General features: G+C 40.6%; 1 protein-coding gene and 1 long non-coding RNA gene across 7 annotated transcripts in view; one reads left to right on the forward strand and one right to left on the reverse strand.

The window, feature by feature from the left end:
* The window catches only part of TMCC3 (transmembrane and coiled-coil domain family 3), a 148,173-nt gene that overhangs the window by 53,697 nt on the left and 71,248 nt on the right, over nucleotides 1-23,228 (reverse strand). The gene's annotated exons all lie outside the window — the stretch shown is intronic.
* On the forward strand, nucleotides 45-23,186 carry LOC308065948. Its single transcript, XR_013928986.1, has 2 exons — nucleotides 45-9,384; nucleotides 10,082-23,186. It is a non-coding gene; the product is annotated as an uncharacterized lncRNA (long non-coding RNA).

Here is a 23,228-nt window from a genome sequence, read left to right on the forward strand (position 1 = left end):
GCGTGGTGGCGCCTCACGGTCGGGGGTGGGGGGGTCGGGGCTGTGGTATTTCCCTATTTCCCGCTCTCTGCGAAATAGGAAAGACGCCTGAAGGGAGGCGAGGGTGGGAGCGAGCTTCAGCCAGGGGGAGGGAGCCATAAACCGCGGGGTTTTTTGCCTTTTTTTTTTTTTTTTTTTTTTTTTTTAATTTTGAAGGCCGGCACTTGTTGGGCGGGGGGCAGCAGGAGCTGGGACAACGACGATCTTCCCAGAGGTATGGAGGGGTGACAGCCCCATTCCTCCTGCAGACAGCCACTGCTTTAGTTCAGGCTTTTCGCTAAAGCTCCAGCTCTCGGAGGACGTTACCATCGAGTGGCCATCTCCACTTCTTTTAAAAGAAAGTTAGAGCCAGCGGCTATAGCAAAACCTCACAAAACCTAGCACATCCTGAAGGTTCAGAAGTACAAAGGGGAAAGACAGGAAGAAACCATAAGTGTGTTGTCATTTTGGCACAGACTCAGCTGTAAGGTTTTGGCTGTTTGCTGTAGCATAAGGCAGCCAGGACACAGGTGAGTGGGGCTGCTGGAAAATCCTTCATACCTAGAGGTTCACCACAATAAACATGTTATAAAAACTCTGTCAAACCAACTAAATAACCAAGGGTCTGCATTTTCCAAAGTGGCCAGTGGTGTACAGCAGCCAATCCAGTCCCCATTTCTGCACATCACACAGATCAGATAAATCTTTTGGCACCCTAGCACAGGGAAGCTGCAAACCTTACTTGTGAACACCCAAAGCAAACTTGTCTTCCTAGGCATGTATATGCCAATGTAATTAAATTCCTAAATGCTGAGCAGGGTTTCTGACTGATTTTTCCATTTGTCTTCAGAATATCTATGCTGATGAATGCATTTAAATCAGCAACACTTATATTTTAAACTGCTGAAAAGTGCAAGTAGAATACTGTTTTTATAATCACTCGTTAAGTTGTACAGGAAATGTACTTCTCTTATGGAATAAACGGAACAGCTGAGTTACCACTTCTACCTCGTTACACAAAGTAAATCTGGAGTTCCTTCAGAATTACAGCCTTGCAACCGCAGCAGGACTTCACCTTTTAGGTACAGTTGTTAAGATGTTCATGCATGAGTCACACTGCTTTTCCCTAGCTGGAGACAGCAACAGTCTCAAGGCATGTGCATATAAAAACATAAATAAATCAACATAGCTAACTATCCTGGGGGGGGGCACACAGCACATAAAAAATGTTTCCCTGCCACCATTTACATTTTTTATTGTAATCTTATGCTCTGAGATAACACTACTATCACAGGTTAATGATCTGATATAAGGGCCTCCTTGGTGAAAGACCTGAAATACCAAAGTAAAAATAAATCCTAGACCGCAACTTCTTGACAGGAGTTTCTTCTTCAACTCTGACATCAGTTTTTACAAAGCTATCCCAAATGAATTAGTGAGTGGGTTTACTAAAGGAAGCATTATTTGCCCAACGCAGTATTCAAAGTAACCAAACTAACGCAGGATAACTGCACACAGGCGATGACTTGCCATCCTTCCTATACTTCTTACACAGCTGAACAAGACAGCTGAAGTTGGAAGGCTGCTGGGAAAAAGCTTTAAAATGGGAACTGGATTTCTTCAATCCTTCAGCTCAGGCATGAAAGTTAATTCATGACTCAAAATGTACCAGAGGGTGGGGAACTCTAGAGGTAAAGGTCATCAAGAAATTAAATAGGCAAATGTTGTGGGTTTGGGGTTTTGACTGAAGTCGTAATTGTGCATTTCCAAAGGGGACTGTGCAGTTTCCAGCACCTCAGATGAAACATCCCTAATTCCTCAGAAACTTTCAGGAGTTTTTTAAGCCTTGCCAGACATAGTCAATCAAAGCACAGAGGGGGTAAGTAGTTGGAAAAGGGGCACATAAAAGGCTTCAGCTGCTTGGCTTTTCAGTAAAACATGGTTTATTGTAAATCATTGTTTATTCAAAAGTTTAAGAGTTTTATTTAAATCGTACAAGCAGACTAGCTGCAAAATGATGAAACTTCTCTTCAAGATGAAAAGAGGCAGGGATGTGCAATATGTATTTAGTTACATCGTGTGTGGTTGGGCTCAGTAGTATTAACATATGTACCAATATATTTACAAAGGAAGCACTCTCTCCTAATGTAGCTTCTAAGAAGAGAGGATAATACAGTTAGTCTGACAAGACCTTGGCGTTGCATTAGTTACACCTTCCAATTAAGCCTGTGGATCCGCTTGCTCGGGTGCTGCTCTCAGTGGTGACACACGTACTGGCAACAGCATCCTGCACCCGCAGCGAAAGTCCTGGCATGGTGGTTCCCAGAGGAGCTGTAACCACAGGGCAGCAGGCTGGACAACTAGGAACAACTGCTGCACACAGCAGCAAGTTATGGTGAAGGAGAAATAGCTGCCTGGGTAGAGGCGCTGGTCCCACAGATCAGGAGAGCCCTTCCATGCAAGCTGAATTAGGAGCTGTTGCTATCTCAGCAGTCTCTGCAGGTGCTGCACTTTGCAGATATCTCAATAAATGGTTCTTTTCATATGCTGGAGCTAAATCATCTGCATCTTAAGAGTGCAAATTTAGTGTGTACCAAACTATGGTGCCATGCAATTCTCTGGCCAAAGGCTGCTCTTTTCCCCTTTAACTTTCCCCCCCTCACACATGTGCTGCTAGGTCCTTCCTGGCCTGTAGCAGGAGCAGGACTGTTATCCTATGGTGTGTTTGTGGAATACATTTCATTTTGCTTGGCTGAGCAAGGACAACTCACCCTTCTCTTGCACACACAGCTGGTTTGTACAGAGCTCCTTTCCCACTCTAAAACAGAAACATGACTCCCCAAACATTGCAGAATACTGCACAGCACTTCTGACAGCCTCACCAGGTACTTCTCTCACTGTTATTTTCAAAAGCCCACAGAGTTTAGATAAATGCTCTTCCCACACACTGCACCTGCTCTCAGCTGAACCTTCAACTCACTAAAGCAAATCCTTCCAGATACTGGCAGGCACATGAGGCAGTGCCACAGATAGAAGTGGTAGCCCATAGATGAATTGTCTTATCCTTTGTTCTTCTCACAAAGTATTTTTAAAACTCATTTATATGGTTTAAATTAATGATAAAAGCATTAAATCATCCCAGACATCCTTTGTGTCAATTTTAAAGTTCACATACCTCAAAATCCCTCACTGACTGCCCAGAGTCCTTACAGGCACATCCTTCTCCAGTGCTTTCCCTCACTTCAACATGCTGGCTCCTTCAACATACTTAACTCCTGTTATTTACATTTTTTTGCCTACCTTCTTAAAGTGACCTTTTAAAAAGTAATGCCAATTAGGAATGGAAGGTCTGGTTAGACTTTAAGATCACTGTACACCACTGCGTTCAGCTTTCAGAGGGGCAGACATCAATACTGGCTTTGCCTGCATTGCCCTGTGTTAGGAAAATCAAATTGGTGTCGGGGCAGCAGAGGCATTGCCCAAAGCAAGCCTGTCAGGGGGAGCCTGGGCTTTCTACAGACAACTCCTGTCCCACTCTTCCCCGCGAAAGCTGCATCTTTGCCATCCATTTCCTGCTGCATGACCCTGCACAGCAGGTCCCACCTGTAAGCCGTGGATTATCTATACTCACTTACGCATAGGCCATGGAGGGAGGGAGAAGAATTGGCAGTGGCAACAGTGGGATTACTTAGCAAAAACCCAACTCTCACACAATGTAATCCCAGAGATGAGGTTGTATACACATACTGGGAAGCATCACAAGAAAGGAAACCTGTATGGAGATGGAAGGCGTGGAAATTCTGTTGTTAGGAGGCTGGCCTGAGGTTTGGCCCCATTCTTTTTCCAGATTTATCATGAATCCGGATCTTGGCAATTTACTTTACTACTTTGGACTTCCACTAGCACATTTGTAAAAGGAGAAGCACAGCACACCTTTCTTCTGCGGAGAACCTTGAGCTCTCCACAATTAAAAATGCTATTATTAAATCTTGTGTTCTGATGTTTGGGAGAAATTAAACATACAGTGTCAAGAGTATATTGGCAAAGGTACAATCAGGAAGAAGGCGAAGGTCCTTTTTTCTACAATGGTAACATCTGTACTCTAAACAGGATACTGCTGCTTCTCATGAAAGACTTTTTGACATGCCCTCCAAATCTTTTTCCGAAAGCTTGTAGCAACCAGTCTCCAGGGAAAAGGTCTGCATGATTACAGACTGTCAGTGCCATTTCTAAGTCTGATGGCAAATGGAACAGTGCTGAGTGACATCGGTCTTGCAGTTATCCCTGAATGCACTGTCATGGTTCTCAGTTTATCTGCCAAAGCATGAGCCTTCCAAGCTCATAGGAAAGGAGATACTTCACTTGTCTGTACCCAGAACAAACTACCAAGGGATCACACACACAGAGACATGCAGATTGCATTGCCAAGCTGTGACGTTCATTCAGAAGATACTGATGAACATTCAAACTGAAATTTTAAATTGATTCCTCTCCTCCCCTGATTCTCTCCTCATGCAGAAATGTTTTATGTGCTTTCAGGATATAAAAGCCATGAACACTCTGTGAATACCCGTTTTCAACACAGGAAAAAACTGCAAAACTAAGACTGTCATCATGTCTTATGCATTGATAGGGGGTGAAGGATAGAAAAGCAAGTGAAAAATTACAGTTGAGGGTAACAGCAGTTCTCCCTCTTCCCTTCCCCTGCCTACTATCCTGTGTTTCTTGCTGTGTGATGACAGGCAATTTCAAGCCCCTTCCTTATTCTTGCACAGCCTAGGAAATTTCTGCTACATAATTCCTCATTGCACCTGCTGAGTGACAGCATTAGTGCAAACAGTACTTACAGGACTGTGGCGATGTTTTGCATTTTAAATGCTATGAATAAAAGCTACCTTTTTAGCAGACTTGATTGCCACCTGTTCTGTATGTCCAAGAACTTGCCTGGAGCCCAGCTATTTACATTAAAGATGACCCACGTTTCAAAGGCTGTGCAGAATTCTCCCTCAGGCAATGTTAACGGTTGCTGCTCATAAGCTTACAAATTTTCTTCTGCCCCATAATACGTGATTTGGGGCCCTTCTGGAAATAAGTGTATGCAGCCTGGCTGCCCCGAATCAGCCATTTCGATATTGCCATGAGGTATGCTGGACCAACAGCTGCAGCCTGTTGGCACATAAAGGTGTACCCCATTCCAAAACACAAATGTGAACTTGCATCTAAACTGTTCAGACTGCAGCCAGAAGGCAGCCAGCCTGAATCTCCTATTACTGCATATCCTGGTGGTTATATCAGTGTAACCTTTTATCCCAAATTATTCCAAATTAAAACAAAGAAGCCAAAACCTCAAACTAGACATAGCCCGTAAGCACAAGAATTGGTCTCAGGATGTGTGACCTCTACCCACTGCACAGAGCCTCCCTGAAGTGGCATGTAGCCAGGTAGCTGACATCTGAGCTCCTAGATGCTCTGTAAGTCAATACACCACAGCCTTCTCCCCACTGCTTTGTGGCCATAGCTTCACAGACATCTCGGCTCAGTTTGTGGCTGATGGCTGCACACGGAGATTGTAGATCGTGCTGGATAGGAACCCGTCAATTTTATCTGTCTATGAAGTGCATTGCATGGCTGTGGCTCTGCAGAAGTTATGTCATGGTAAACACGTGACATCAATTATTTCCATATTAAGAGACAATGTCAAATGCAGGGTTAGGACTTCTTTGCCAGTCAACCAGAAAGCACAGATGGGTTATGAGAGGACAGAAATATTCATGATTGCACAAGTAAGTATACACTACTTCCTGGTGAACGTTGTTACAATGCAGCTCTTTGGGTTTCAGTGTAGTGACTCTATCTACAGACATGAAAGTTACAGGGACATGAAACTCAAGTTCCCTCATCACTATCAAAACTGACCACCTATAACTCATCTAACTGTGGTTTTGCTAATTCTAATTCAATGTAATATGAATTTCCTTTAAAACCAGGTGAACAGGGAATGTGTTAAGTCAGTTACCTGGTGGGTTAACCAGGTAATAATAAAAGCCATTAGATAAATATGGTTAAGAGCCCATTTAAGATTAGCATAATAAAACCAGAAAGCTCCTTCCAGTTTACTTTTCTGTCTGCCAGACCTAAACTTATGACATTTAGCTCTGATTTGGGTGACAGGGACTCAAAAGATTAACATCAACTAAGCAGAAAAGTCCAAATGCCACTATGTGCCACTATATTTAATTAGCATAAATTTTCCAAATGCCTGATTTTTACAACAAATATTTTAAAGGCAGCAAATTGCAAACAAAAAAACCCCCACAGAATAGCATAGATATTTGCATTACACTAAGTAAATTTGTATCAACCATCATTTGTAAGTATCCAGCAATGTAATCCCTTTAATCACCTAAATATAGTAATTTATCAAGGAGCTGGTTCTGGGTTATTACTATGTATTACTATATAATGCTACAAGATAGTTTTCACTGAATAAAGCATTTGCTGTTATTTGCTTCTTGGTTGTGTTTCTAACAGGTATTACATTCATTTTATTTTCATTTTACAATGCTTTTTATGGAAAAAATCCAGGTCCCTCGATTAAAGTTTTGCCAACTGCTTCAATATGCAAGGCCTTTATTACATATTTCTGTATATTCCACAGAAATTCACTCACTACTCATGTCCCAAATATAGAAGCAGAGCTTCATAACTGCCTGCATGTAAGTATTCATTCTTCAAAATATCAAACTGCAGCACCTGTATGCATACATTCCTGCATCAGAACTATACAATTACTAATATTGGAATCATGATTTAGATTGGAATTTAGGTTTAGTGAGTTTAGATATGTGACTAGTTGCCCATGGAGGCAAGAGATAAGATATAACATGATTCCTATTTTTAACTATCCTGGTGTTGTCAGATGCTTCATTATAGTCTGTGAGAGAACACAGATTCTAAGCAGAAAAAATAAATCTAATTGTTTAACATATACTCATACTCATCCTTTTAGGACTTTTAAAATCATAATTTCATAAACTATTGTTTGTTAAAAAAATTTGGGGACAATTTTTGAAAGATTCAAGTGTTCTGCTTTGTTCTTGTACAACTAGTGTAATGTATGAGATATCTTACAGTACAGTTTTCTTATCCCCTGGGACCCGAGTTTTAGCAGGAACATATAAGCAGCAGCCTATTTTGCAATGTTTTGGAAACTGTAGCAACACAAAGTTGAGTTCTAGCATTTTGTTTCCCCCTGAACTTCCATTAATGGAAAATGTTACAGCATGCAATCACTAGAAAATGGATCAGGGGAGATAAAACATCTGCCATTAAAAATTCCTATTCTGTTATACAGGAATACAATTTTCTGGAACAAAATTAATACCTTTTCTCCCAGAATAATTGTAACTGAGCTTTTCTTACTAAAGTTACATCCATGAAGGGTAGGATTTCTTTATCTTCTTAAGCAATACAGCTATGTTGCTAAAGCATTTATGTGTAAACCAGTCTTAAGGCAACAGAAGCATAGAGAACCTCAGTGTCCACAGACACCTGACAGGAGAGCCGAAGACACCCTGCAGCAGCCAGACAGTTCTGTGGCTGAAAGAAAATGAAACCTCTCTGCCCTTCCAGTGCCCCCTCTGTACTCTGTCCTACCCATCACCAGTTAGCCTCACGTGCCACTGAAATATGAAGCTGTCCCTCTTCCTGCCTAAAACTCACCAGTTTTGGCAGCAGAGTTTGGGTTGGTCTGATCTGGGAGGTTGGCAAGTAATTGCCTCTGCTCGAGCTACGAGCAACTCCCCACTTCGTTTATGCAACCACCTCAGGCCAGCAATTTTACAGATGTCAGACAGATTTTTCAAGCCCAATATAAAGGCATGACATTACCAACAAAAATCTCACAGCACACACTTACAAACCAAAATAGAGAAAAAACCTGTAATAATTATAGGCTTGCTAGTGAAACTGTTCTTTTACAATGTTCCCTTACATTTATTTATGTTTGTGTGTGTATCTTACATACACAGCCTTATAAACAATTTTATTTAAAGTATTATAAGGGGAGAAATTGAATGTTCCAGCTTTCCTATTCTACTAATAAAGATTAATTATTACACATAGGTTTTGAAATGGTTGTAATTATGAGTCTCAGTAGAAAGCATTGAAGGAATATATAAACTCTCAAAGCAACATAAAAACTCTAATAGCAACATGGCATATCATAAGCGATTATAGTTCTGGGGCTCAGGCATATGAAAGTTAGGACAAAGTAACACAGCTGAGGAGAAGCTGTGTTACACAAATCAAGAAAAACCTTCAGAAACAGGTGGTATTGCAAAAACATAGGACATGAAAGGAAGGTGCCTGCCTTGAAACTCACTCTGACACCAATTCTAATGATTTTCAGTATCTCAAATGCACTGGTCTGGTACAATTACAAAATAATGGAGCTATTTTCCATTAACACTCACCAAAACTGAAAAGCAGGCTCAGGCGGGATGTTATTGCTCTCTATAACTACCTGAAAGGAGATTGTAATGAGGTGAAGGTAGGTCTCTTCTCCCAGATCACAAGCAATAGGACAAGAACAGCCTCAAGTTGCACCAGCAGAGATTAGATGGGATATTAATAAAAATTTCTTCACTAAAAGGGTGGGCAAGCATTGGAACAGGCTGCCCAGGGAAGTGGTTGAGTCACCTTCCCTGGAGGCATTTAAAAGACATGTAGAAGTAGCACTTTGGGACATGGTTTAGTGGTGGACTTGGCAGTGCTAGGTTAACGGTTGGACTTGATGATCTTAGAAGTCTTTTCCAACCTAAATGATTCTATTTCTTTCAATGAAAGGTTGTCTTTTTTCTAAAAGATACATTTTCTTTTAAGACAACATATCGCAAACCTTTCACTGTCTGAAAATTTAACAGGAAAAACACTCTGTTTTCACTTTCATTTTTCATTTCACTTATTTTTCATTTCTGCCACAAGTTTCCAAGAAAATAACTTACCATTTTCCAACAGCTCTGTTTTGCACGCTGAAATTCTAGGCATGGTTTGAGGATTTGCCTAAACTGAAAGGCACAGTTCTGCCTTGGCTGGTAAGCCAAACTGCTCTGGTCACATACCTGTAGCTCTGCTGTAACTGCACAGAGAGTAATAGCAAGCAGCTGCCAAAGGGCACTATTTATATGTGCCCGTTGTGCAGATGAAGAACAATTCCAGCTACAGGTGGGGCCTCCCTGACAGCACAGCCACCAGGTGACATCAGCAGCCTTGAAACTACTGGCATGGGAAGATACCAGAGGCCATAAAGAGACACGGCCAGTTACTGGTATCAGCCTGGAAGCAAGCCATGTGAGCTGCTCACAGGTAAGTAACAAAGGCAGAAGAGTATTTATACAATGTATGTAAACTGCAACAAAAAACACTGACTGCTTGGATGTCACTGCTTCCTACGTAAAACTGATGGCTGATAGCCTGTAATGCTACATCTATATATGCATTATCAGGGCAGAGAGATGTACCTTTACTGCCTGTGTTTGGTCTAGTATCTTATCCTTGAGGCTGGGTTGTAATATGGATGCAGAAGTTATGAGCTGCTCAGAGACTTGATCCAGGTGAAAACTACCTCTGTCAAAACAAAATACATTATTAGATTGCAAAAATACATAGGTATGAGTTTTATTAGCTCCCACATCCGACTGGCTGCACAGCTCCTCAAGCCTCGGTGTTGACTCTGGAAAGTGGTCGGGGAATCATGCCTCAGGACAGAAGGCAGAACCTAGCAGAAGTCAGAAGTAAGGACTAAAGTTGATCGTGTGATCACATTCTTAGTTGCCAAGGGTTTAATGGTGTCATAGCTTGTTGGGTAAGTTTGTATTCAAAGGCTCTTAACATCAATATGCTGTGGATCTTTATAAAGGCTCATTATCCTTGTAAAAGATATGGAATGAGGATGCAGTCAAATATTAAGGAATCTAACATTTATGGAAATTTGTAAAAGTATAGACACCCCAAAATGAACTATTAAGCCTTTAAAATGAACCATTTTCTCATTTTCTAACAGATCTTCAATAATAGTATGATTCAGTCAGGCCTTGGAAAAATAACATACAGCATCATCCAAGCAAAAACCCAGCAGGAAGCTTCAGAGTGAATCGCGTGCTAAAGCTGAAATCAGCAGTTATATCTGAGTGTCATAATACCAGCTGCTGAAATTATGATGAGGGAAAGATGAAACTAACAGCACTGCCTGAAGGACCAAGGATAATGCAAATGTGGCATTAGAACATCTGTGGAGATAAAGCATCTGAGGTACACAAACAATTATCTGGTTTGCTAGAAAAGTGAAAAAAAATCATTCTGTATAACTAAAATAAGTGACCCAGCAGGAATATGCTCTTGTCTTCTCTAAGAATGTGTCATCTCCAGGGGATGCTTCACTAAATCTGTATAAACTTTCCCCTTGCTACTGATAACGAAATTTCCTTTAGTTATTGGGATTTTATCTGGTCAGCCCCCAAAACCATAACGTATTTATTTTTCTAAGGCATCCAATAGTAAGAAGGGCACATCTGTACACAACTCAGCTTCACTGATGCAGAAAAGAAGTAGATAAACTCAACTAAATCAGCAGGGAAGTTTTGTATTCCTCTGTAGTGAATGGACACAGGCAGCAGAATAAACATGTAAAAGTTAAACGAAGTTCCTAAGCATTTAAACAGCTTAAAGTGAATCCTCTTCTTCAGATGAAAATAGAAACAAACAGATGTAGTAACTGCTCTCAGCAAGACATCTTCATCCCGTATATCAAAATCATACAGCAATTTTGAATGAGAAGAGATGAACAGCTCCCAGTCGGCAGGTTCTCCCCCCACAGGGTGTGTTTTCTATCTGTGGACAGTTCTTTACTTCCTCTTCGCATGCACAGAGCTAAACTCCCTGCAACTTGTTTGCATTGCAACAAACCTCTTTTTGATTCGATTCCCCTAGAAGTTCTTGACACAACCCTCTTGTTTCCTTTTGTAATTTCTAGATTTATGCACATAAAAACATGCATCATCAAACACAGGCACAGGAGCATTTCCCCCTCCCCTAGTTTTCCAGTATTCCTCAGCAGCTGTGAATGACTGTTCCAGCAAATGAATCCCTACTATTTTCAACATGTCTTCATAACGCCCTGTAATCTCAGAAATAAGAAAAACACTAGACAGAAAATTTTGAATATAAACTGCTCAAGCTACCTTCTCTTTGTTCATTAGGTGTTCTACAGACATGCGTATGTATAAAGACACATTATTAATTAAAGCCTCCCCAGTGCTTACAGCGTTTTATAGGCAGAGCGAGCAGTTTCCACGTGGCACTGCATGGCGTGTAGGGGGAACACCCACACCGTACCTTCTTGACTTCAGTCTGCCAAAAGCCTGAGCAGTTGTCAGCTGGGCACTGTGTTGGATGGACAGTAAATAGCAATACAGGGCAGTAGGAAGAGAGTTAACAGTTTCTTTTAGAAAGGATGTGACAGACCTGGTGCATTTTTACCCCAAGAAGAAGTAAGTGGACTTGTCCTGCATGTTACAGGTTGATTGGGGGAGGGGGACGGTTCTGAGCTGATTTTTAGTAATTCTTCCAACAGATTTTTAAGATGCCGTTAAATTGCAACGAACCTTTTGACTTCTGTGAAACATTACCAAAAATCTAAGGGCACTCCCAAATCACTTCTGTTACTGCCAATGGGTTTTAGTTCAATTAATTGTGGACAGCCATTAAAGCAGGAAAAAAATCAGTCCTGTAACTGGAATGAGCAAGTTATCACGTTCTGCAGAACCATTCAAATAAGGGCACAGCATCAGTGTCTGTAGTTTACTACAGCACTGCTGCAGATGCACAATAAAATCTTGGTTTCAGCAACTAGTAAATTTGAAATACTTTTCACCACAAATTCTGTGGCATTTGGATATCTTTGAGTGTTGCATATGGAGCCCTCAGTCAGACTTAATTGTGTGTGTCTAGCTATTTTAAGCTAGAATTTATATACATAAGTACACATATTTGTAGATACATATATATACACACATAAGAAAGCATGCAATATCATCATTTCTTGAATCAAAATCATGAGAAGCTGTATGAAAACTTGCAGTTTTAATACCGAGCACCTGCAGTGTTTCCATATTAATAGGTGGGCTGCAAGCTAGCAGGAGCACTTCCACCAGGACTGTGTCTCAGGAAGAGGGAAGAAATATATAATTTGTTCTAGCTGCCTTTTCCTAATTCCATTTACTAGGATTTAACTGAATGAGGGAAGAATAGCTATCTAAAAAGCCATATATGTGATGAGAGTTTGTTCCCATAAGAAATTTCAGAAATATGTCTCCAGGTATCTGTATATATGTCACCTTCCTGATTAAAATCTAATGATAGTAATTAAACTGATTTTGATCATCAAGGATTTTATCAGCATATAGTGCTGCTGCTTAGACAAATGAGGATTCCTACACATGAAATATCACCATTTAGTTAGACCTTGTAGATCATACTGTCAGTACCAGTCAGCATCAATCTCTGGAGCAGCTGTGGCAGAACTTACCACATAGCTGAGATCTGCTGCAATGGATACTCAGGACTAATTCTTTGGACCTTAAATTCCATGTAGTTTTGCGAAGACACTGATGTATTTATGCAAGTGCTTTGAAGAATATGCTGATCCTGTCAGATCACATGGCATCTGAGAGAGAACGTGGAAACTATTTTCAAGATTTTAGAAATATGCACATACAAGTTATTGACTTATGTATGGCCAACAGCTTTTCTGTGAGGTTATTTCAAAGGCACACTGATATTTTACTGAATTATCCATCACTTCAGGGCTATAGTTACAAGCATCTTTTATTAAAACTTAAATTTCCCTGGATAATCTACTTGGTCTTTTCACTTCATTTTTAATGTTTTTCCTTAAAAGAGATCTGGAGACTATCAAGCTGAGGTGCTAACAAAACAAACAAAAAAAACCAACCCCAAGTTAACTTTCAGATATGGCCACAGCACTAGCATTGCTAAACAGGGAGTCTGAAAGGCCTCCTGCTGCACCCTTTTATTAATATTCAACCTTGATCTTTCTGCATCCTTTGATTTTGTGGTTTGCTTGAAAGACTTGATACATACAGGAATCTTTCAAGTATCATTCTGAACAGTATTTTTTATTTTATTTATGTATATATACAAAATTGTTTATAGCAGTTGTGCTTTAGTGTAACACAAACAAATATATCTGATACAGTTAAGCAAATCAGAGATGACACTGTTCCCAAAACAGTTCTTGAGCTCTGCCTGTGTTGAGCTCCATCCCATAGTCAGGGGTATCATCATGCGGTTTGGCGCTGTCAGCACAGGATGAATTTCACTCCTCAGATAGTTTCCGACTAATCTCATTTCTGTCAGCCTCTCTGGAAGGTGGAAGACAGTGTTATGGATGCCTTATATGAATTTGAAATAAGCCATAAAGAAGACAGATATTAATTGGGTCTCTTCTGCTGCTGAAGGCTGATGCCTTAGCTGTGTACTGAGGGAAATTCTTGTCAGCACAGATGGTTAGTTTCAACCAGGCCACGCCAATTAAATGTTATAATAACAACAGAGATGGGGTTATTTTGTGGCAGCAGCCAGATTTCAGGGGAAGTTAAAAGCATGTGGGTACTGAGAAAGTTAAATCTGATACTGAACATGGCAACAAAACTCAGCAATCTGCTGTGCAGGTGATACTGCAAGGCACAGGAAAGCTTGCCTGAAACAGTCTACTGCATCTGTTGGCATGCTGTAATGCAGTGGTACCATGTTTTACATTTCCTCTGAGGTGAGAAAACTCAGTGTAAACACTCTGCCTGTATTTGTCAACATTTATCTCTCAATGTATATTGATCACTGGAAGCCTAAAAATAAAATAAAACCAGTGTGCAGTACACACAGTTTAGCTGCAGCTCTGGAAAGAAAAAAAAAAAAAAAAAAAAAAAAGGACAGCAAGCACACTGTCTTTCAGTCCAACATCGCTTCATTTGCCATTGAGTTACATGTCTGATCCTTCCCTCCAAATAGAGCAGAGGAGAAGGGGGCTGGGGTGGCAGATGTCACCTTCCATGTTCTCAAGGAGTTGACATGCAGATGTGTGTCCTGCTCTGTTCACTTGTGGGGTGGATGAAACCTCTGCCAGGAGGTATTGTTGTCTCCAATGAGGTGATATGGTAAATTCTTAAGCTGGGTTTGTTTGTTTGTTTTTTCTGTTAAAATCTGCCAGTGGCCTTATTTACTAATGCCGGTTACCCTGGATAAATGCCCATCAAGGACTGTTTTGCACTAATTCATCTAGAAGGGAAAAAGAGGTGCACCGTCATAGCTCCATCTTTCTGTTGCCATGTTTCTCAAATATTTTCACATTATGCTGCTTGTACAGGACCCCAGGGACAGCCATGTGAAGTTACTGGGGCATATACAAGTTTGTAACCCTCCTCCAGGTGCTTTTTTACAAATTGGGCACAGGGACGGGGGCAGTGGAACAGGCTCAGCAGCTAAGATTTACTAGAAGGCCTTTACACAAGAAGCAGAGACAAATCCTTTGTAAGAAGCTAACAGACAAAATAGGACAGCATGTGGTACTCAACATCTGCCCTTGTGCAGGATGGAACAAGCACAGAAGAAGGTACCCAAAACATTTTTGACAAAACTTCCCTGCTTCATGGGCAGCATCCCAAAACAGCTGCTACCTTTGCCTTCATCTATGCTTCCCAAGAATGAAAACAAAACACATAGCAACAGGAAAGGAAATCTGCAGTAACCTTTCAAATCCCCAAGAGCAGGAGCATGCATGAATGCTGTGTTATTCCTTAAAATTTTTATGTAACTTGAAATGTCTGTGTAGCCTGCGATGGGTCATGTACCTCAAAAAAAAATCTCAAATCCCTTTAAAGCTGAAGACATTAATAAACCTGTGAACCAGAAAACCATTTCTATTGATTTTTGTTTCCCTTGTCTGCTGCTGCTGGAAACATGCTTCTCATTCAAGAAAGTTACTTTTAACCCATGTGTTCCACCATCGTCTGGACATATGGGGAGGAGGAAGAAATAGGACATGGAATAACGCACAGGAGGGAAGCAGCAGCATGGGAAGTGCAAGAGAGAAGACAGGGAAAACTCAAGCAACGGATGTATGATTACATTTTTGCAGAGCAACAAGCATATTGGCTTTTTAATACACCGTCATCCTTGCTTCAAGTTCCCTGGTGAAAACACTACCTGCTGAGAGGAGCCAGTGAGACATGGCAACACCACCTGGCACACACGGCATGGGAAGATGCAGCAATGTGAAGCATGACTTCTCACTGACCTGCTAAGTCCCCAGCTGCACAAGTCCCACAGCAGCCAACAGAGGGCTAGGGCAGGTTACAGGGTCTGTTAGCCATGTACCACCATACTTGGAGGAGGTGTCAGGTGGGGAGATGGGAGCTAGATGGCTGGGTCAGAGGCTAGTTAGCTCTGCCACTGTAAAAGGCCCAGAGGTCTACACCATCCCCCTGTCAGATGTAACATCATCCCCTGATGCTTCCCTTTGGTAACCTGGTGCAGGGCAAGAGACAGACATTCATCATGGAGCAAGCTGCGGGCAATACCTCTAGGTGTGCTTTTCCCCAGCCCTGTGCCCACCAAAGACCATCTCTCTGAGGGCTGCTGCAAGACAGAACAACGATGAGTTGGAAAATGGCAGCACAACACAAGTCTGTGATTCACTGACAGATGTTTTATTTTCCCCTGTGAACCCTGTAGCTTATGTGTAGGGTCTGCCCATGTCATAAAACTGAGAAGGTGCAGAGTATTTTAGAACGTTACTGCCGGTCTATAAACCCTTTATCTATGTTGCCTAGCACGATTATCAAGGGTCAGGTGGCCCCCAGGTTCCTCAGTACTTAAACAACCTGTGTAATCAAGTCAAGATTTTAAATTCTTTTGTGATCTTTTTAAAATATCACATAAAACCCCCCACAAATACACAACACGGACTTGAAGCATGCACATACATGCAAAAGAGTCAGCTTCAACTTCTATGTAACCCAGTAATTCCTTGCCTAGCATTTACACAAGGACAGTAAAACCATTATTTCTAAGCCTCTCCCTTTTTTATGATCATTATGCAACAAGGTAATTAAGGTCAGCTGAGGTCATTATTCCTTAAGTTCCCAGCCCTGACAACAGAAACATGTGTCTGATCTTTGGTTCACAGAAAGGTTTTTAAACTGTTCCCACCCACCACCACTCTTAGAAAATTCCTCTTATGTGTGTTGGCTGCTCATTTTTCTTAACCTTTGGAGGCTGTAATGTTGCTCCTCCACAAGGCTGAACTCTTAAGACTGCCTAGAAAGCAGGCATATGGTCCAAGATAGTTATTGATCCTAATTTGAACTAAATACAAGACCTACACACACCAGTTGCAAGCTTAGTCTTAGCTATATTTTACTTGACAGCTGAATTCTGCTACCATAGAAGTTTTCTTAAAGGCCTGGACTATTTGAAGCTGCAGAGCAAAAAGTATTGAAAAAAAAAGAGGGATAAAATATCTTAAGGAGAACAACATGCTAACCTTCTAGGACAACAAGTCTAGTCAGGTACAGTGAATCACAGAAAGAGAAATCACAGCCATGCTTGAAATTGCCATCACAGACTTTCCTTTACAAGCACCTGGTAGCAATATCAACAGATGTGGATCTTGGGTTTGGACTACCAGGATGACAAATGCCAGTGAATCAGTGCAGCAAAGTAGGTCATGGAGTCACCACTTCATCTGTTGCTCCCACAGTCACAACAGACTTGCTTTCTTTTGCTTTGATTTCACATGTTACTGTGCATGTTTGGCACTTGCAACTATTTCATTGTTCCAAACAGCTCTCTGACATTTTACATGGAGTTTATTTCTCCAGCTTGTTCATTTTAGTCAGTGGATTCAGGTGCACATTAAGAGGTCCCTGATTTTACACTGATCAGAAGACTCTTAATTAAAACGCCAGTTAGAATGGTAGCATAATTACAGCAATAATTTTCTCTGAGCAATGGGCATTCATAGCTGAAGGTAATGATTAAATTTCTGCAAAAAATGTTCTTTATTTTGAACTATTATCACTCCCCCAAAAAATAATATTCTGGACAAATATTTATTCTTGTGGCAATTAAAATTTTGAGTGGATGTGTCACCTCCCCATTGTGTGGAATTTAATAAAAATGCCATCACAGATAGTGGGCCATAAATAGAACTTAAGATTTTTCTGTTCAGTTAGCATTGCCTCATCTAATCCAAACTATTTGTGTCAAAGTGAGATCTTACTTAATTTTCAGTAGGCATTTAAATAACTTACCAAGTAATAATGCGGCAGAAGAAATACTGATATAGACTTAAATTAAGAACTGTTCATTACTTTGTACCTGTGCAGTTGTTTGCAATACTTCTGTAATCCTAGTTGATCTTCAACCACTGCAGTGATAAATACAGTGCAATGACCAACTGAACTAGCAACTTAGGACACTTCGGCTGTGTTTCTGCTCAAGAAGCACATTGCAAAAGTATTGGGCAACGCACTGAATGGGGTGTAAACCACTGACATACTGCTCTGAGTCCAGCAGTCCTGGAGCCAGCCACACTCCCCAGAGTATCCTGTTGCAATCCCATGCTACAGCTGCCCACGTTTAAGATGCCTAAGGTCTGTCCTGAGTGTAGCTGAAACCCAGAGCACACCAGCCCCTCAGATGCGAACCCTGACAGCTCACAGCACACCTCCTCCCTCAGCTGCCCTCAAAGCTGCACGGGTACCGTTACACTGTCCAGATATTGCTGCTACCCATTGGCACCATGAGTTCATCTTGAAAGAGCAACCATGGGCTAGAACTTAAGCTTCATCCCTGGACAGTGTTGGGTTTTTTTTTTATTTTGGGTACATACAAACTTTTATCTTTCCAGTTCACTGAGAGAATTCTGTAATTTGTGACTATACTATTGTAGCTTCTTGTATTGTGTGTATTAAAATGATGATTAAAGTGTCACACTTCTCTCAATGCTGTCATTAAAAATCCATGTCAGCACTCAGTGGCTGAAAATAAACAAAGAGAGATAGACAAACATTGAAACAGAAGTTCCAAAGCCACCCATTAATTTGCCTGAGCCAGACAGTGCTGGTAGCATGGAGAATCTGGCACTTAGATTTCCAGTCAGACATTAGGGACCACACTGCCCTGGCCTTCAGCATCAGTAAAGCTGTTTATTCAATTGGAACTGCAGAAAGCTAACTTGAAAATTAACTTGATGGTAACCTACTACTTTAAAAAAAAACCAAAATAGCGTGTGGCTACAGCTTCAGTACTATTGCCACCTACAGGTATTATTCTCTTCATTACACAAAATAGTGTAGTGAAGCATATTGTCCTGACACTAAACTTTGGTAAACTCAATCATTACATGTAATTCATTGAAGATGTAACATCATCAGCTCTCTGAAGCTACAACTGAACATCTACTGTAAAATTCAGTGAACTACTACTCACTTGAATGTGGAAAAATGTCAAAAAAATCAGTGGCAGAAAGGCTAAAAATATAAATCGTAGTTAGACAAAAAAAGACTAGCTCTATATGATTAGACACTGTCTTAGCAGTTAGTTAGCTTCTGCAGACAGTAAAAACCTGCAGAGAACGTGCTCGATGGTACACCCCCAGGCAGTGGAGCAAGCCAGTGCTCAGGCTCAGGGCAGCAAAAATCCTACAGCTGAAGCTAGCTCTGGTCTCTGCTGAATGAGGAATTAGCGGGTTTGGTAACTCCAAGCTCCAGTTGAGAACACAAAGTGCACAGCAAGGATGTGGTTGTCTGTCTTTGCTGCCTTGTCTAAGAGGGGGAGGCAACAGCCTTTGTCTCTTAAGGTAACACACACTTGGGCAGAGCAGAGTGCCTTCTGAGCAACCTCTCTAAACCTGCAACTTTTTTAACTTCATTTGGAAACTGTTTTTAAGAAGGAAATTTAATCGTAATTTTTAGTGGTGACTATAATACTTGTTGCTCAGACCGATCACCGCCTACGAGTAAGTCAATCACAAAGGTTTCCAAATGAAGTACTTAAGCTTATTTGAATTCCTATTTTAGTTGTGCTGTAATTTCCAGATATGCTCAGTATCTACAAATATCACTGGAAAATGAAAGAAGCTGTGACCGCTAGCCATTTTGAGAAAAGCTGAAGAAACAAATATTAGAAAAATAGTGTAGTTGGAATAATAAAATCAATTGCTTTTGACACGTTTTGGACTTCCCAAGTGCAGTATTGAAAAGTATTGAGAGCACTGAGGCACCAGGGTATGTGAGGGTGGGTATGGGAACTGGTACACAAGACCTTGGAAAAATGAATAATATAATGGTCTTAATTTAGGGAAAAAAAAAAGTTTTCTACTGAAAACAGGGATCTGATTTTAATAGTGTTTCCCAGTTTTACACAGGTGAATGGGTGCAAGTACTGACAGAGAGATGGGTGTTGTTGGGAAAGGTGAATACTTGGTACAGCCATAGATTCATCTTCACCATTGCTGCTCCACACCACATTAATAATCTATATATTCACAACATTACCAGCAGAGCTAAATCACAGTGACTAACACTTCAGCTATAGCTAAGGCTTGTAATTATTTCAGAGTCAGAAAGCCATAATATATCCACTCTGAAAACAAAATTATTTAGCATATGCATGTATACAGAATACAAATGATCTTGATATAGTTTGGGCTTTCATATTAATGGATAATTTCAATCCAAATGCAGATATTTCTTTTTGCAGGCTTTTGCCATGTTTATGTGCATAAAAAATTATGAGCCAAGAAATAAAAAACAACTACCACTTAAATACGACATACCAGACAAACCCAATCAGATGCGAAGCTCTGTGCAATAAGTTACAAAACAGGTGTGTATTACTTGGACTTCTCCAAAATCCTATCTATGCAGGAAAAGCAGGTTCACACTATATAAAGAAAAATTACAGAAATTTCTTGCTAGAAGTACCTGTCTTTCAGTGTTCTACTTTTAAGGTAAATGGCCAAGTTTCAGCTTTACCAGACTCAGGCCCCTTTACAAGATTTCAAAGAGTGAAAAAAACATTTCCTTCTCTTCACTTTCTCACACTTTCATTCAACAACATTTTGTGCACAATTCAGCTCTAGCTGTCTTGTTGTATGGGGCCTTTCCACAGCAGAACAAAGAACAGGTTGTTTTTCAACAGTAGATTGGAGGGAGGGAACAGGGAAAAAAAATAAAATATGCAAGCATCATCCTTGAAGCAATTACCTCTGGTTTTGTAATTAACTAAATTTCAACCTGATAATATCTATTTAATCAGAAATTTCAACTGAGTGGTCGGGAAATGCGTCAGAGCACAAAACATACAGCATTTGAACAGATACAAGCAGTATGAAAAGCACCCATCTGAAATCAGAAGATGCGCACAAACCACGGCAAATCTCACAGCTGACACAGTGCTCAGCTAAAGTGGGGGCAGCACCGCAGCCAAAGCAGCTACTGGCCATTTTACCCCTAGAAAATGAGACTCATTTGAGAAATGGTGGTACATCTTTCTGAACTGTTATGAAGCAAGAAATGCACTGTGTGTAAGAAGAGACACAGCTTGCATTCTCCACACTACATGAGAGGGGCCGCGCCACTGACAGGAGTGAGGGGTGTGGAGATCAGGCCTGGGAGCCGATGGCTATGCCAACAACGCCACGGGTTCAGTAGCTCTGAGAAGACAGCACGGGGAGTCAGGCAAAAACAAATGAAAAAGACCTCTTGACATGCCCTCTTGGAGGCCAAGCAAGAAGCTGGGACTTGTATTATGTGTTGGGGAGCTCTAAAGTTCTCCCATGCAGGATCTGACAAAGATTGATTTTGGCTTTGATATTAATACATATATAAGAAACAACCAAAGTATCTTCACATGCCGAATAATGCAAACAAATAAACCCACATTGTTCAAGGAATAATGTCTCCAATGGTGTTTAGAGGCTTTTACTGGTACAGTGACTCTTGTTGCTCTTATTCTTAGCAGATTCTGGTGTTTTATTCTAAGGGAAAGAACAAGATTTTTTGCAAAGAATTAATATATTCTTAAATGTACTAGGAAAACTCTGATTTCACTAAACTTAGCAAGAGTTTTTGCATCTGACTTAAGTTACACTTTCACACATCTTCCCAGGTACTATAATAGGCATGTTTCTTCTATGCAGATAAAATCTTACCAATGTGGTCTGTGTCAACATGAAAGGAAAGTAGAAGTACTGTTAAAATTTATGCTAAAATATAACACAGTTTCACTTCCATGTTGGTCCAAAAATATAAAGCATTTAACCTTTAAAATAAAACCCTTTTAATTATAAATGTGAACAAGAAGCAGTACATTTACTCAGAGTACACATTTTTTTGATGGAGAATATGATTTACAGATAGCATCTGAGTTGTATGAATTTTCAAATGGAATTAGAGTATTTTAGATACAACACTGCAGAGTCCAAGTGATTCAGGATCTTCAGTCCTATCATCAAAATAGCTTCAGAATTTAACAGCTGGATTCTTAAAAATACACAAGCACAAAAAACTCTCAGAGCTGATCTCTTTAATTCATTGGGAATTAAAGCTCTAATTCGTCAGTAGATATAGATGAGCTTAAGAAAGCTTAGAAGAATTTTCTGTCCTAATAATCCGCCCATTTTAGATGCCTCCCTCCCTTCTTACAGGACCAGCTCAGCTTCTGGTGAAGTAGATGCTGTATCACTCTTTCATATTAATGTAAATTGGCATCAATTTTGATCTTTCCTAGTGCATCCAGCTATGATTTAAGAAGATCTGTAACTGCTTTATGATTAGCCGAGCAACCCTAGCAGCAGGAGCAGAAATCTTTGAAGAAGAATAGAGTGAAAAGCGTGAGGCCAGAATCACCACAGCAGACAGCAGAAGCTGTCCCTAATTACGAGCCAACATCTTTGAGCGCTCAAATAGGACCCTGAGTTCGATTGTGATTACAGACTCTCCCTAGTATCTATGTCTTTTTTCAAAGATGAGAGTTAAGAACAGCTGAAAAAAAAAGTTATCTGTGTCTTGTTGGCCAATGCAGACATGACCTGTACTTTTAATTCACTGTTTTTTGTTTTACAGCAGGTCATTATTCTCATTAATTGCTAAGCTGCTGGCAGATTTGTTGACATTTTGGATGAAAGATCAATCTGGATTTAATAAAGCGACCAAAAGGAAAGGGGTTATCCTTTTGCTTAAGAGTCTGCCAGATCAACAGCATTGTGCAGACTGACATCACGATAGGCAGTAGCTTATTGATACAGCAGTCATTTTTTTATCAAGATGACATAATACAACTCTTGTCTGGCATGGCATATAATTACATCATAAGTGCATGGCCAAATTGTACTGCAAATCAAACACAGTTCCCTTCCCGATTCCTCCTAACCAGAAGTTCAAGGTGGGCAAGGTAGGTAGGAAGGGGTGAGAGGATTTGCACAGTTATGTTCACAGGTACCTGGGGACACAGAAGTTCTTTTGTTGGATTTACTTGTACATCTAGCAGGCTAAGTACAATACAAGGATATTTAGGTTCAAGGCATTCTAGCTTTCCATTCAGCATCGTTCAGAACAACTAAGAAATTTGACTAGCATCAGACCTGAACATAGAAGTTTTTAACTTTTTGTTTTCCACTCATTGTGAAGTTTTCTTTCCATTCTCTCTCCTCCTCACGGACACGTGTGCACCATTCCTGCTTCCACATTAATACATACTTCACACTGCTAAATAAGTTACAAATTTAGCTTTAGGCACATCCAACTGACTCCTTTTTATTTTCCTGGCCCATCCCCAATTCAGATGGCACAGCAAGCATGTTCCTTTCTGTAGCTTGGAGCACAAGAGGTCACTTGGATGTGTCCTGTACCCTTGCTTTGCTGGCCCTGACAAAGCAGGTACCCATTTCCAGCAGTGCTCACTAGGAACAGCCTTTGACATGAGAGCAGAGCAAGGGGCTCAGGTACCTGCCTCAGCTCTGAAACGAGACACGCTAACTGGTGCACTTTAGAATAAGTGCAATTAGCTTTTTCAAGCAAAGATTTTTTTATTTTTTTTTACAGGTAATTTATCTTGGAAAAATTAAA

The sequence above is a fragment of the Falco punctatus genome (assembly GCF_963210335.1).
Source record: "Falco punctatus genome assembly, chromosome: 6".
Classification (NCBI taxonomy): domain Eukaryota; kingdom Metazoa; phylum Chordata; class Aves; order Falconiformes; family Falconidae; genus Falco; species Falco punctatus.